This window comes from Buteo buteo, chromosome 1 (assembly GCF_964188355.1).
Source record: "Buteo buteo chromosome 1, bButBut1.hap1.1, whole genome shotgun sequence".
NCBI classification, from domain to species: Eukaryota; Metazoa; Chordata; class Aves; order Accipitriformes; family Accipitridae; genus Buteo; species Buteo buteo.
The window spans coordinates 23,336,140-23,353,146 of record NC_134171.1 but is presented as its reverse complement, the minus strand read 5'-3'; positions in this window follow the sequence as shown (position 1 = coordinate 23,353,146).

The following is a 17,007-nucleotide window of genomic DNA, read 5'->3' as shown; positions in this document are numbered from 1 at the left end:
TGGGGAATGCTTTTCAACAGGAAAAAAGAAGTATGCAGCAATACCAGAAGGTATCTTCTCTTAGAAGAAGGAAAGGATGCATTAAAATATATTTTTCTGTATGCATTGGCACTAAATTAAAAGTCAAAGAGGTAGTAAAGCTGGAGGTGTGACAATACTAAGTTAAGTCTTCAGTGAAATTAATATAATTATGTACATTAAAGACAGTTACATTGCCAAATTAAATATATGTGGTTTTTCTTCCCACACAATTGTATGGTATCTGTGCTGACCTGATCAAACAAAAGAAAAGGGAGGGTGGGGGGAGAGAGCAGAAAATTATTTGTAAACTTCAGTGTGCCTTAAAGATTGGGCTTGTATTTACCAAAGCTATTGCAGAAGCTTAAAAAAAAACCCTCAAAATACAAGCACTAGGTTCCAAGAAACCAAATTCTAATAGAACATGCTTAAGTTTTTTCTAATTCCACATTTCTACAAACAAAAACCTTTCACAAACTTTTCATTCGGGTTTTCCCCTCACACTGTGACTGAAAGGAGAGAGTGTCTTCATCATCAGAAGTGCTTTGTGTTTGAGGAGGTACTCATCTGCTGTTTTGATATGTGTCTCTCTACTTGTTTTCCCAGCATGACATTCTTCAAAAGAGACCTTTAAAAATGATAGCCATAGCTGCAAATTGCCCCTTAACATTAGCTAAATATGAGGAAATATAGCAACTGCTATGTCTTACCCTGGGTTTCTTTTGCTTGTTCCCAAAAAACACTGTTTCTCAGATAATTTCCAAAATGAAAATGTCAAATAGGTTTAGGGGCTTTCACAAACAGAGTAGAAAATTTTTCTGTTAAATTATCTGTTTGATAACAATCTCACCTTTAGCATCATTCTTGTCTTGAAATTATACTTAAGAACAACAGAAGGTATTGCTTTCAAAATACCCTCATTTCACTGTTATGTATTCTACTAGCTACAAGTTCAAAAACTGAATAGCTTTCTGATTTGAGCCAGTTTTTATTTCTATTTTGTTTATTTTAAAAATAATTGCTGCTATTTATTCAATATTAACTTAAAAATTCAGTAGCAACACAAAAATACACTGAGTTTTATAAGAGTCAAAATGTCATCAAATGCTACCTGGCATTTGAAGTGCCTGTTCTATAGAGGTAGTTATCTATTTCTGGTTTAGTATATGTTGCAATAAATCCTTAAGCAGCCAGTCACCAAACTCATAAAATAACCCTAAATTTCACAATGAAATTCAAATTTATATTAAATAATATGAAATTTACATTACAAATATTTCTAAGCTAAATTAGTTTATATCTGAAGTTATGATTCAGTTATTGGGTTTTTGAGTGTCTGCAGGTACAATAAATAAGCCTTAAAAACATAATACATACTACAAAAAAAGTATTTTTCAAGAAAAAACTTGCACATGATTATCTGAGAGACACACAAGCTTCAGCACTTACATATCAAATTTTTTAGAAGTCATGTAAATAAGTGACCCAATGTAAAAATAAGGAATAATTTGATAAGTGTTTTGTAGGGGGTTTTTATTCTGGTTTGGGATTGGGGTTTTTTTCCCCCATTTAAATAATAACCTACTTACTACATATTTGGTTCTCAGGTTGGTCCAGGAATATTTCCAAGTTTTAGGAAATGGCAAAGTGTTTCTCAAGGTTTATTCTTGTGCTACGAAAGAAACCTTTGGGATTTGTTATTGTTTCAGTGGGAGTAGAATCATGTCTGTACTTTCATAAGAAAAGAAGTATTCAGTATTTAGAATTGTAAGAGTTCTGGACATCTGTTAATAGGTGACTTTCCAGTGACATATTTTTAATTTCCTTCTTCATTTTTTTCCTCTGACTTTATTTGGGGAGTTTAGGACTGAGCAGAGAAAGAAGGAGAGTTTGCTTTCCTTATTTCACTCCCCTCCTTTTCTATTTAAAAAAAAAAAAAAGGCTTCTGACTATAGTATATTATGTTATGTGTTTAATTGTTTGCCACCTGCTGGGGCTTCAGTTCAAATTATGCAGAGACTTGGTCATTAGTCCATGCAGTTATTTCACGCATGAGAATTATCATTTTTAATTTGGCAGAAGTGAACTAGTACCCCAGCATGTGTCCACAACATCCACCTCAAAAGAGCAGTAAAACGAGTCAACTAAGTTGATTAAGACAATAAAGCTATCAGGATAGCTTTGGGGCTAACAAAAATGCTTACTCAATCCCATTTAGTGTTTATAATTGTTTGCGGGTTTTTTCCATTTTTTTCTAATGTCACTAATGTGGACTACTAATTCAAGTAGTAGATTAAAATGTCCATAAAGTGGTAATGCATCCTATAAATTTAAGAAATCACTTGTTAGAATTCTAATTATGGATATATTTCAGTGTAGCATGTAACATACCAAACTTCATTTATTTAGGTAAAGTCATCATTTTATCTTCGTAGAAAGTCTTCCCAAGTCTTCCTGGAATGAAAGTCTAATTAAGTTACTTACAAAATACAGTCCACTTTGCAACAGGCACTTCATTTTCCACTGCTAGATTCCATGGAATAGTAAACCCTAGAAATATACTTTTCAAAGTATAAAATAATGACTCACTGGAAATTGATGGGGTTTTTTACAATCTGTAATGATGTGGCAGTGAAATGCAGACTTCAAGGACTGAAATTTCTTGTGTGAGTGCTAAGATCTTATTCTTTTCCACTTTAACCACTGTGGACTATATTATAGATCTAGTAGGTTTTTGCCACCAATCCTTAGTTTTTCATATATGTAATAAAGAAAGTCTGAGAGTCATTTAAAGGAATTTGACAGATCTTTATGTACTGGTAAAGATCACAAATACTAAGTCTTCCTCTGCAAGACGTTTTTCAAATACATTCTCAAGAAGCTTCAGCAGAAGAAATTCTAAAACTCAAATAGGCAAATATGCAAACAGTTAAACACTTTTCCAGAATAAAATATTTTTCTCTAGCATCTAACTACTGTGTTTCAAAGTGTACAGATTTTTTTTCTTACTCTTAGTGAAGATGCGGCACAAATGATGACAGTGCTGTTTATAATGACATGACCTATTTGTCCCCTTAAATTCTTTCTTTCCTTCAATGGTCATGTTTTCTGACCTGTTACTGAGCCTTTCTTCTATTTCTCTATGTATTCTTTTTAGACAGATGTCAAAAGCAGGACACAGTACTCACTGAGGCCTTACAAATATAATTACTGAAAAATTCTTGTGCAGAACTTCTATTAGTAAATCACACGAGACTCTCCTTTTTAATTCAACAGTATTATATTGAGCTGGCGTGGTGGGTTGACTTTGGCTGGCTGCCAGGTGCCCACCAAGATGGTCTGTCACTCCCCCTCCATCAACGGAACAGGGGGAGAAAATACAGCAAAAAGCTCAGGGATAGATAAGGACAGAGAGATCACTCAACAATTGCCATCATGGGCTAAACAGGCTCGATTTGGGGAAACTATTTTAATTTATTGCAATTAAACAAAGCAGGATAATGAGAAATAAGAAGAAATCTAAAAACACCTTCCCTACCCTTCCCTTCTTCCCAGGATCAACTTCACTTCCAACTCTTCTCCCTCCTCCCACCCCCTACCAGCCCTGAGAGGCACAAGCGCATGGGCAATGGAGGTTGCAGTCAGTTCACATTGCTTCGTTCCTGTCGCTCCTTCCTGCTCATGCTCTTCCTCTGTTCCAGTGTGGGCTCCCTCCCACAGGAGACAGTGCTTCATGAACTTCTCCAGTGTGAGTCCTTCCCACAGGCTGCAGTTCTTCACTAACTGCTCCAGCATGGGTCCCTTCCACGGGGTGCAGTCCTTCAGGCACAGACTGCTCCAGCGTGGCTCCCCCACAAGGTCACAAGTCCTGCTAGAAAACTTGCTCCAGCGTGGGCTCCTGTGTCTCCACGGGGCCACAGATCCTGCCAGGAGCCTGCTCCAGTGCGGGCTTCCCATGGCATCACAGCCTCCTTCAGGTGCATCCACCTGCTGCAGCATGGGGTCCTCCCCGGGCTGCAGGTGGATATCTGCTCCACTGTGGACCTCCATGGGATGCAAGGGCACAGCCTGCCTCACCATGGTCTTCACCACGGGCTGCAGGGGAATCTCTGCTCCGGTGCCTGGAGCACCTCCTCCCCCTCCTTCTTCGCTGACCTTGGTGTCTGCAGGGCTGTTTCACATATTCTTAATCCTCTCTCTGGCGGCAGTTGCTGTTGTGCAGCAACTTTTTCCCTATCTTAAATATGTTATTACAGAGGCATGACGAACATCACTGATGGCCTTGGCCTTGGCCATTGGCATTGGCTCTATCTGACACAGGGAAAGCTTCTAGCAGCTTCTCACAGAAGCCAGCCCTGTAGCCCCCCCCACTACCAAAACCTTGCCACACAACCCCAGTACAGATGGCAAGGTCCTTGAATGCATGCAGAGGAGGGCAACAAGGCTGGTGGAAGGAATGTCCTATGAGGGGTGGCTAAGGACTCTGAGTTTGGAGAAAAGAAGGCTGAGGGGCAACCTCATGCTTCTTTACAGCTTCCTGAGGAGGGGAATTGGAGAGGGAGATGCTGAGCTCTTCTCCTTGGGATCCAGTGACAGAATGTGTGGGAATGGTTCAAAGCTGCACCAGGGGAGGTTCAGACTAGACATAAGGAAGCATTTCTTTGCCGAGAGGGTGGTCAAACAGTGGAACAGGCTTCCTAAAGAGGTAGTTGATGCCCCAAGCCTGTCAGTGTCTAAGAGGCATTTGGACAATGCCCTTAATAACATGCTTTAACTTTTGGTCAGCCTTGAATTGGTCAGGCAGTTGCACTAGATTATCATTGTAGGTCTCTTCCAGTTGCTTCTCTTTGCTTCTCTTCACTTCCCCTCTCAATATATATATATATAAATTTAAAATAATTTGAAATAGGGGTTTTTTTACATTAATGGTCAACTGAACTATTGCTTCCTGTATTATTAATATTTTTAAATACTTTTAATAGAAATACCTATTTGGTCTTTCTCCAGTGTTTCAGGAAATTTTCTGTTCTCCATAAATTCTTGAAAACAACTACTAGGTCTTCAGATTCTTCTTTCATGGCTCCCTTAAATCCTCTAGGATTAATTTTGCCAGGACCAGCTGCCTTAAACACACAAATATCTCTAAATCTTCTTTAACTTCTTCTTTTCATATTGTAGCCTGGCTTCTGACTCCCTATTTAAATTATTTCTATTAAATAGTTAAACATTTGGAGTAATGCAAAAATAGGGCTGGGAACTTCAACCTTCTGTGTGTAATCCATTGCTTGCACTCCTCCCCCATAAACTAATGGATTTGTACTTATTTTGCTGCCTTTTCACATACAGTGTTTTACTGATGCCAATGGCAAAAAGCTACTCAGATATAATCACACTGGAAAAATGTTTGCCATGTCAATCCACTTTTATTCCCTGCTCCCAATTTTTGTAATAAAAGTTTCTCAGTTTTTTGCTTGTTTGACAGAGCAGCTTATTTTACACCTTCTATTTTTGCTAGGTGTTGCAATTCTCAACAAGGAATAAGTTCACAAAGCAAGTTCAGCAGTTATTTACAAGTCCATCATAAGGGTTAGAAACACATTGGTCAAGAATTTTCTAAACCTACCTGGCTTCACTTAATAGGCCATAGGTGTCACTATGAACTAGTGACCAGCCTTTGTATTACTTAAACGTACAAAAGATATGTACGAGATCAGTGGAATTCAGCAAGTCACTCCATTTCCCAGTTTCCTCTCTCTTGCTCATTTCTGTTCTACTGTGCAAACAATTTGCATTTGTGAAAACTTACCATAGTTTCTACATGGTCACTGAGGAAATTCTACACAAAAAATCTTTTCCAAATAAAGCTATCATTTAAGTTGTACTTCCTCTTTTTTCATCATTAGAAAAGGGTATGGAATTATGATCTCTTCTGTTGACAGCATAAATTTATTTACATTCCAGTTCTGAAAGAAATCATTGTGAATATGCCTGTCATGCACTCATTTGAACCAGCTGGATAGTCTGCATCCTGCCTAAGAGATGGTCACATACAATTCTTTCTCTCTCTTTCATAACTTCTTTCTTTCAATGTTTATTAGTTTACCTGTCATTATACTAAAGACTTATCATAGATACAAGCTCCAGCTCAGACTTTTCTGTTCATCACCACCACTTCAACAGGTATTTACAAGTGCAAGAGGAAAATGGGAACCTCTGTTCTTGAGGCTGTGCTGTAAAATACAAGACAGAGCTCGTTATGACATGCATTATAAAACAAACAGACAAACAAACAAAAGTAAACCAGTAATTTTTTAATGTAACTTGAAGGCAAGAAGGGAAAAGAGTAAGAATAGGTATCTAAAGGAAAACAGTTGATACACAGTATAAATATTGTTGCACGACTACGAATTGACAAGTTCCGGAACTTAAGTGTCTCCTGACAATATTCCTTCTGTGACTGAGACTTTTGCAAATGTCCACAGTACTACTATGCACTCAGTGAAACATCTAGGATTCTACTTCAGAAAAATTAGATGTGTATGGCAAGACAAAAGTTAATTTAGTATTAATATACAGTTTCAGCATTTATTATATTACCATTTTAATGAGTGTTTATAGGTAAACATATAATGTGCACAGTCAGCTTTGGACATAACTGACTTTTTGGAGAGCAGCAGAGAGAATTTGCTTCCCATCAGTGACTGCCTTTTCTTATCATCTGAGGCTGTGGTAATCACTGAAAAAGGGCATTAATTCTCCAACAAATCTGAAAGAGAAGCACAGAATAACTTTTTGCAGTGTTGTGGACTGTAGTATGCTACTAATCAAGAAAATAAAACAAAACATGTGATGATAAGCCATCTTGTGTTTCTGCATCTTCTTTTGCACATCCAGACTGATCCAGTGGTAAGAGTTGTTTACCTATAAATTACATGTATTTAGTTTAAGTTGTTAAGGCGTGTTTGAATTCATCTAAACAAATGCTTTAAAATTTTCAGTGAAACACTGTTCCATTAAAAGAAAATATAAATACAGAAAAGGAACTCCTTAAATGTATGAAAACTTTCAATTAACCAAGAATGCTGAGCAAGTGTTTCTCAATACTGACCATCATCTTCCTAATTCAAGATAGTGAATGATGTCTTGTCAAATTCACCTCCTTATGGTGCCTGACTTTACAAGAAAGTTTTGGGGAGTGTCTTGATTCCCAGGTATTTCAGAGTGTTGGGAAACAATCTATAGACTTCAAATGATAATTTTGCAAATGAGTTATTTGCTATACACTGATTATTTTTTACTTTATTTTTCTATTTACCTTTCCTGTGAAGAAATCTGTAATATGTTTGTGAAGAAAATCATATGTCAACTTTTTTACATGTAGTTTCTCTTGGTGATTATGTAATATTTCTTGAGACTCAGTCCTAACAATTACGTTCTTACAGACTTCCTGTGTGACCTTAACTGTCTTTCTCTGTCCCAGTTCTCTATAGAAAAAAGAATTATAATAGTATTTTTAAGTTATATGTGTTGTGTAGGAATACCATCTCTGAAGAGATACTAGATAACTGGATAAATGTCTAGAAATTGATTTTACCTTAAAAAATGAGAAAAAAAAAAGAGCAAACCGTGTGTTCATTTTACTAGACTTATGAAATAAATGGTCTTCTAAATTCCTTCTCTCGTAACACCTGTCTTATTGGCCTTCTCTGCAAGACTGCTGCTTCTTTCTCTTTGGCTGATCCAAAGATTTTATGTATAAACACTTTGCTTTGACCATAGAGAGTCAGGCACATTATAATCTGTTTTAATTCTTCTTAAATTAAACATAATTTTGCACTCTATTGTTTTGGAAAAAAAACAGACCAAACCAAACACCAAACCCAAACAAGTCAGAATAATTGCAGGAGTAAGACAGCAAAACTCTGGACATAAGTCTTTGTCTAATGCAATTTAGCAGAATCATGTTTGAAGCTCATTGTGACTGACTGAAGTAAAATGCAGAAGAGTTCAAAGATCTGTTGAGCATAAGTTTTTAGTGTTACCTGTAAGTTCTATTGAATCTAACACTTTTCTAAGTATTTTAACTTTTAGTTTACTTTGAATTTACTACCATTTCTCATTCCCTGTGTCCTCTAAATAAGTAAGCAGAGTATGCCTGAGAATTACTTCAAAACATGTGTAAGATGTAGGCTATAATAATGCACATAATTTATATAGTCAGCTTTACTATCACTATGTCACAACCTGTACTGGACAGACCAGAGAGGGGTTGTGGTGACTTTGGAATTTCCTCAGGCTAAATTAAAATGAAGTGACACCAAATGATCAGTTGAACATTTTATTCATGGCAGAAGCAGCCTGAACTTGGAAGGTGTAACAGTAGGTGGTGGGGTCTCTCACAACAGGAATTGGCATGAAACTACCTCAGTAAATCGTGTAACCTGTGGTGACCATATACATCAATTCAGGGAAGACAATAAGGAGATCCCTCCCGTTGAGTCACGAGGTTCAGAGTGGATCCCCTTGCTTTCTAGACTCCTTCTCAGAGGGGAGCCCAGGGGTGGCTGGATCCACTCCTAGTCCTAGACTTGGTCAGTGGTTTATGTTTAAACGGATGAGGTGTAGGATTATGAAAAAGAAGAGAGAAAGAAAGAGCAAGACAGAGAGACAAAGTGGAAGAGAAGAGATATTTCACCAGTCCTGGGTCCAGCGTTGGTCAGTCAGCTGAGGGGTCCAGTTCTGGTGTGTAGGTACACGTGCGTGGGGCTTCAGTTTGTGCCCTTTTATCATCTCCTTGCCCCTTTTTCAGGTGGGCACTCAAATTCATTAGGCTAATTAGGTGTCATGCGCAGTTTGTGCTTTCAGAACCTTTGGGAAATGGATTGGTGGGCTTGGGGTTGTTTGGGGAGTAACTTCTCCTTCCCTGGAGGCGTGACCATTGTTTGATCTTTGGCCACACCTGGTGAGCTGCCCTGCTTAGCCTATCAGAACAGGCAGCTACGCATCCTCCAGCACAGCCTCTGCATCCTGTTGCTGATACCCTGTGCTGATCTGTGCTGATCAGCTTATTTTCACCTGTGGTTCAGTGTTAATTGTTATGCAGAACTTGCCCCACCACAATGTTTGAGACATTAACTCTTTCAGTCTCTCACAAACTATCACAATTATAATGAAGCATATCTTCCAGTGTTGCTAGGGTTTTTCCCTTTTAACTTTGGTGAAGTTATAGAAAAGTGTATATCATTAGGAATCTGTATTATATTGCAGACAGGACTATAATTTCTTTGGATTCGGATACAATTACATATGTAAATACATTTGGGAAGTTTAAGGATAGGAGAGAAACAATAGTTTCATCTTTTCAAGCCAGAAAACCAGAATCATCTTAACATAAAAGATAAAATGTGTAACCATGGTATTTGTGTCAGATAACATATATTCATAACTTTTTGTCTTTTAGTTTTTATGTTTACAGTAACTATATTTTTAAGTGATCAGGAAGTACTGAGTACCAGAGTACAGTAATTTTAGGGTGGAAATGTAACCAAAGGAAAATAAAAGTAACAACATATAAGAATATAAAAATACTTGCTTTAACATTTGCATACAAAATACATTATACATCTCAGGTATGTTGAATATACTAAATTCCCACTAAAGTCTAGAAATTGAAGTCCCCTCTCAACAAAATCAAAGGAATGTGATTGTTGACTTTTATGAGTGGTTGCAGCTGCTCAGAATTTATTCATAAAAATTAAAAAGGGTAGAGCATGTAGATCTCTGTGTCTACTATTCAAATAGGATAATGTTGATGACGACAATGGTGAATATCTCTTATTTCTATTGCAACTGTGCCAAGTGATCCCAGTCAAAGTCTCGATTGAAGTCCATGCAAATGCATAGGAAAAAGATAATCCATATAACTCACAAGCTTAGTGTACAAAAGTACCACATAGCTATAAATAACAAATAAGCAGACAAGGAAATATGACTGTCTTGCATGAAAAAAAGCAGTCACAGTTTACTGATGTATTAATCATTTCTGCAAACATCCTAGCAGAGGAGAATTTTTAAGAGGATCATTGAGGTTTTGTAAATGCATACAGAGCTTCTCCACTGTAGAAAGAACATCTTGAGGAAAAATACAAAGGAACTTTAAAAATAACCTTAACAAATAATCAATGAAAGCAGGTAGACCAGAGGTTAAAACCAACAGCATAAAAGAAACACTGGAGGGGCAAACAGATCATGGATGGTCTTAATGTCAAAAACAAACTACTGAGGTTTGATCCTCTAGAGAAGTTGTTTGTGGCAGGGATGAAAGAAAGATTAAATAGGCAAACTAGGAACAATGTTCTGAGTCAATAGACAGTAGGCTATACAAAACAAGAAAGAAAGAAAGAAGTTGCAGTAGTCAAGATGTGAGATAATGAAAGAATGAGAAACATAATTGCATAGATATGTATAAAGATACTGAATCTAACATGTCATGTTATCATAGTAACATTTAGAATCATAAACTTACAAAATATCTTGAGTTGGAAGGGACCCTTAAGGGGTGCTTCTCACAGGACAACCTAAAACTAAATCATATGATTAAGAACATAATCCAGATGCTCCTTGAACTCTGACAGTCTTGGTGCCGTGACCACTTCCCTGGGGACTCTGTTCTAGTGACCAACCACCTTCTCAGTGAAGAACCTTTTCCTAATGTCCAATCTGAATTTCCCCTGATGCAGCTTCATTCCATTTCCTCCTGTCCTGTTGCTGGTCACCAGAGAGAGGAGATCAGCACCTCCCCCTCCGCTGCCCTTCTTGAGGAAGTTGTAGACTGTGATGAGGTCACCTCTCAGTCTTTTCTCTAAATGGAACAAACCAAGTGACCTCAACCACTCCTCCTAAGTCTTGCCTTCGAGACCTTTCACCATCTTGGTCACCCTCCTCTGGGCAGATTCTAAGAGTTTGATGTCCTTCTTACACCCAAAACTGCACACAGTATTCGAGGTGGTGCCACACCAATGCAGTGTAGAGTGGGACAATCACGTCCCTTGACCAGCAACCCACTAGCTATGCTGTCCTTGAAGCACCCCAGGACACGGTTGGTCCTTTTAGCCACCAGGACACAATGTTGACCCATATTCAAATTGCCATCAACCCAAACACCCAGATGTCTTTCCACAAGTCTGCCCTCCAGCTTCTCATCCCCCAATTTGTATGTATAACCAGGATTACCCTGTCCCAGGTGGAGAATCCGGCACTTTCTCTTGTTAAATTTCATATGTTTGGTGATTGTCCAGCTCTCTAGTCTATCCAGATCTATCTGTAAGGCCTCTCTACTCTCAAGGGACCCACAGCTTGTCCTAATTTAGTATCACCAGCAAACTTACTTAATGTACATTCAACTCCTGCATCCAGATAATTTATAAAAACCCTAAAGAACACTGGCCCTAAAACTGAGCCCTGGGGAACCCCGTTAGTGACTGGCTGCCAGCCTGATGTAACCCTATTTCCTATAACTCTTTGAGCCTTACCCTTCAGCCAATTGTTCACCCAACATATTATGGACTTCTCTAGATCTATGCTGGACATTTTGTCCAGAAGGATACTGGGAGAAACAGTATCAAAATTTTGCTATTGAAAAACCCCACATCTAGTGGCTTCCCTTGGTCACTTAGATGGGTGACCTTGTCATAAAAGGAAATTAAATTTATGAAACAGGACTTTCCCCTTGTGAATCCGTGTTGACTATGACCAATGACTGCATTGTCTCTCAAGTGTTTTTCAGTAACTCCCAGAATAACCTTCTCCATATTTTTAGCAGGCACTGAAGTGAGACTGACAGGCCTGTAATAATTACCAGGGTCTTCCTTCTTATCTTTCTTGAAAATTGAGAAAACATTTGCCAGCTTCCAGTTGACTGGGACCTCTCGAGACTCCCAAGACCATGGAAAAATAATGGAGGCAGGTCTAGTGATAACATCAGCCAGCTCTTTCAGCACCATGGGATGAATCCCATCTGACCCCACAGATTTATGCACATCCAGCTGGAGCAGCAAGTCTCAAACAAGTTCAGAGTCAGCTGGGAGTTTATTGTTCCCCCAGTCATGGTCTTCCAACACAGGGCTCCAGGGGTCCCAGGGCCCATCATCAGTGTTAAAGACAGAGGCAAAGATGTCATTAAATGTCTCTGCTTTGTCTACATCCCTATTTGCAAGGTGACTGGCCTCATTGAGTAATGGGTTAATGTTATCTCTGATCCTCCTTTTGGTGTTAACATATTTTTAAAAAGTCCTTTTTGTTGTCCTTCACAATACTGGCCAGCTTGAACTCTAATTGAGCTTTGGCCACACAAATTTTCTCCCTACTGTGGCAAACATCTCCGTAGTCATCCTATGTCACCTGTCCTTGCTTTCAATGTCCATACACTTTCCTTTTCACCTAAATTGTAGAAGATCCCTGCTCATCCAAGCCATCCTTCTGCCCTGCTTGCTTGACTTCTGACACTTTGCAATTGCCTGCTCCTGCGCTCTTAAGAGATGGCTCCTAAAAATTGACTATTTAAAGATGGTTTGGATGGGAAGGCATAGTTAGAGGCCCAAACTGAACATACAAATTAACTAAAGGTATAATCAGACAGGCACTTTGCTTTGTAGTAACGGATGTAAATTGGGGATTGGATGAAACATGAATGGTTCTGTTTTGAAGTCATGACATTTAACAAAATAGTCTGTCACCAGCTCCTGGAAGACCTTTTGGCTAGGTGAATTTCCAACTCTCTTGCTGCATAAGAGTGCTCTTCTGGCTAATGCTGTTTATCAGGAAACCCTCTTGGTGCACAGATCCTTTCTATTTCAGACCTTAAAGTGGCCTCTGAATTTTGTCTATTGACCATATTATTCTTTGAATAATTTGGATCAGTGAGTTAGATATATCTAGAGTATTCCAGTATCCCAGTTTTAGAAAACGCCAGGAGAGAATATCCTGATTTTAGTAAGTGACCTTAAAATCGCTGTTAGTTCTTCCCAAGTACTGGTAAAAGTAAATTCCTTTTTTAACAAATTCTGAAGTGAACTACACAGTTCCTAGGGCATATAAAGGTATACAAAGGTATATAAGAGTACACAGAAATTATACCAATGATGTATATAGCTACCTAGCACTTAATTTGTGGTAAAGGTTTCTCTGACAAACTATCAGACATTTCACAACTACCAGTCTAAATATGCAACCCTACATCTTCAGGTTGCTTTCTCAGAATAGGAATTAGCATTGTAAATCCACACTCAGTCATGTTCCTTGTAAACTATTCATATGCAAAACTCTCCTCAGTTTTTAACTCCATAAGGAAAAGTCGTTGTCTCCCTTTCACTAGACCATAGACCACTCCCTCCCAGTTTTAAATGATGACAAAGTTCTTTGAATATAAAACCTGAAAATCTTAGTACATAACTGAATGGAATAACCATATTTAAATTAAATTATTGCTATAAGTGTGATTTAGGAAAAACTAGCAAGGGAAAAATGGTAGAGAGACTTATCAAGGTCTTAAAGTATTACACCTTGACCCATGGTATAAGAAGATTATGGCTGGGTCAGGTAAAAAGGAGACAATAACAAAAATACCACCATCAAGACTGACAAAGACTATAAACGAAGATTGAATCATGAGGTTGATGCTAAAGTGGGATTTAAATACTTTTGTAACATTTATTTGTGAAAAAAATACAGCAAGTCATAAACATAGACTAAAATTCAATGCCATATGATGCTGAAAAGCAGGAAGCTTAATTTCTGAAGCTGAAAAACTGAAGTGAGGAGTTGTTTTAAAACATGACAAATAAGCAACTAAACAAAAAGCTAACAAGTAGGGTGTCTGTAGACCAAGAACTAATGGAGGTGTATACCTGTGTTATTGTAGAATGAGGGCCTGCTCACTGTAAAACAACCAAAATATAGCATTCAGAAATACATAGAATGAACTGCATACCTAATGTCTCCTACTGATTAAAGCTGATTCATATTTAGGTTACAGGTAAAATAACTATACAATTAAAATTTAAACTACAGATGCATTATAATTAGTAGAAAAGGACATAGTGTATAGGAAACCAGTCAAAACAATGTAAAGGAAAAAGGTCACCAGCGTGCTTTGGACTCGGATTGCTGCAAGCTGTTTGTTTCTAACAGAGTAATATGTACCATGAATGATTCTGTCACAGTAAAAGAAGCAAATGACTAATCTGAATGATGTTTGTGGCTAGCTATTGCCTAGAATGCCTACCATGATAGTAGTACAAGTTAGAGAGATATATTGTAGAGCAGTTAGTTGTAGCCAGTGCAGAAACAGATGCTGCAACCAGTTGTATTCAGGAAGTTGCACAGTCGATCAAAGGTTATGAACTACCAGCTATGCCTCCATAAGTAATGGAAGAAACATATTCAGAAACAGAAATCAGTAACAGGTCATCAAGCAAGTTCCTGGAGTCTGTTGAAGACAACTTTTTGATGGAGCATTTGAAGAAAGAGCTAAACTTTTTTGGCTTTGTTTCTGATCAACGAGGGCAAAATGATGGAGTGCATGAAATTGAAAGGTTAATTGGGTAAGAAAGGTCATGGTGAATGGTGAAATTTATTTTTTAATAGAGAAAAATGTAGACAATAGCATAATAAAATCCATAGATCTAAATCAGCACACTTTACAGTAAACACTACTAAGTTCACATGATAGACAGTTTCATAAAAAAACATTGCAGCTAGAATCCATAGCCTAATGGAAAGAAAATACAGGTATTATAGAGACATCTACATGGAAAAATCAGGACTTCAGTAATGACCTGAAAGGAAAAAGGTAAAAAACCCCTCCAAAAACGAAAGAAATAGAAAACTCATCAAATTGCTTATTTGGATATAAGAGAAAAAAGTAAACTTACAGTAACAAAACAAAAAAATACACAATTTTACAATAAGCTAGCAAGAAATGAAGAGGGTTAAAAGGAATAATATTATAACTATATTATCACTATATAAGTATAGTTATTATAATATAATAATAAAAATAATAATGTTTAAGGAAAGAGTTACTTTATTACTGAACAGGGACAAAAATACATAAATATTTTACATTCACATTCCCACCTCACTCTGGGTTGTTAAAGTATATGTTCCCCACTCTGGCCACATTTTTTCCTCTGTGGTTAGTTTTCAGGTAGATCAATGATAACAATAAGTGAATGTTATTTAGGGAGAAGGTATGTAGAAAGTATATGGCTGGACAAACAGGAGACACCGTGACTAAACGTCTAATTCAGAAGTCTCAGATAAGTACTTGAAATTATATGGAATGAAATGGGGACATGGTGCCATTTCTTCAAAAGGGAAAAAAAGAAAGGCCCTAGGGAATCATAAACCACTTTTTACTTTTTTGGGGGTATCCTCAGCTCCAAAATTCCAGCAAATAATTGAACAATATGTAAGTACTTAGGAGAGAATAAGCTGATAAAGAAATCTGGAAAGGTTTTTTAATTCTTATTTTTGTGGTATTGTTGAACACATTTCATGTGACTTTCTTATAAACAAAGATTAGAAATACAGTCTAAATGAGTCATTTTCATTGACTTACAGGGAGATCATGATAAGAATGACAAAAAGCAAGACCATTACCAATCAGAATTAATTTGCTATCTGAAAGTTTGTAAATGCAGTAAAAACATTTGAAGAGTCAACTGTGAAAAAGGGAATCACCTTCCAGAAAACATTTCTGAATCTTGTAAACACTGGAAGATTACAGCCAATCACAAACTGAAAGTAAATAATGTCATAATGTGGCAAAAGCTCAAGCTCATAATCATTGTAGCTGAATGTATAAATAGGAGTTTGACATGTAAAATATTTCAAGTAATCCACATGCTTTATTTGAGATTGTTAACTTGGAGTTGTGTCAGTTCTGGGCACCATACTTGAATTATATGAACCTGAAGTGTGTGAACCGGAAAGGTCACAGAGAAAGGCAGAAAGAATGACATCTGGAAAACATGACCTGCAAGCAAATGTTAAATGTTTTTGCTGAATTAGACAAATGAAGGCTGAGAACAGACATGATAAAGTTCTTCAAATATGTAAAATAGTCACCTTGTACTGCAGTAAGGGAAAAATAAAGTAAACAGCACAGAAAATCTTTCAGTCTGTAAAAGTAATTAAACTTGAATAAATTACCTTTGACTGAAACATAAATGATAAAACACTCTAGACAATTTCTAGGGCTCTTGTTCCTCTTTTTTTCTGTAAATTCATGATTTGAGACTCTAGGAAAAGAAATAGAAGATTAGGTCATGAAATGTTACGTCAGGTTTTATAATTCTTTGAGCCACAATACAAATACAAACAACTTTGTGGGACAAACTCATTGTTCTTTTTTTCATCTTTTTTTTTTTCTTTTTTTTTTCCCAAATGAAACATGAAAATCCTTACAATGGTTAATAAATTAGTTATTGGAGGGTGAACAGTCGAAAGGAAGTGATTTTGTTAGGTGTAACATTTAGTACTTTTTCTTAAAATGTTAATCACAGAGTGTATTTGGGTGTTGCTATTTAGCTGACTGGACAAGACAGAGAAGCAGTTTCTTGGAAACATTTTAAGCTTTCTTTGTCAGCAAAAAGATATCAAGCTTTCAACATCTGTTCTGCAGCACTGATCATGTGTTTACAAAACTGCACAACTGACCAAGTTTTGTGATATTACAAGAAAAGTTCAATACAGACAAGCTTTCACTTGTTATATAGAGACAGTGTTTTAGCCAAAAAGAAAACTGGAGGGCAAGAGGGTGAGCTTTCTTCCAAAAATGCTCAGTTCACCACATTCCATTAAAATTTTGTGAGAAGACTTTTTTTTTAGCATTTGGCCATCTATTTTACAAGAAGTTTAAAAAAAAAAAAAAGCAACCCTAAGTCACAAAGAAGAATTCAACCTCCTTTTAATCTCAACCTCCGAGTG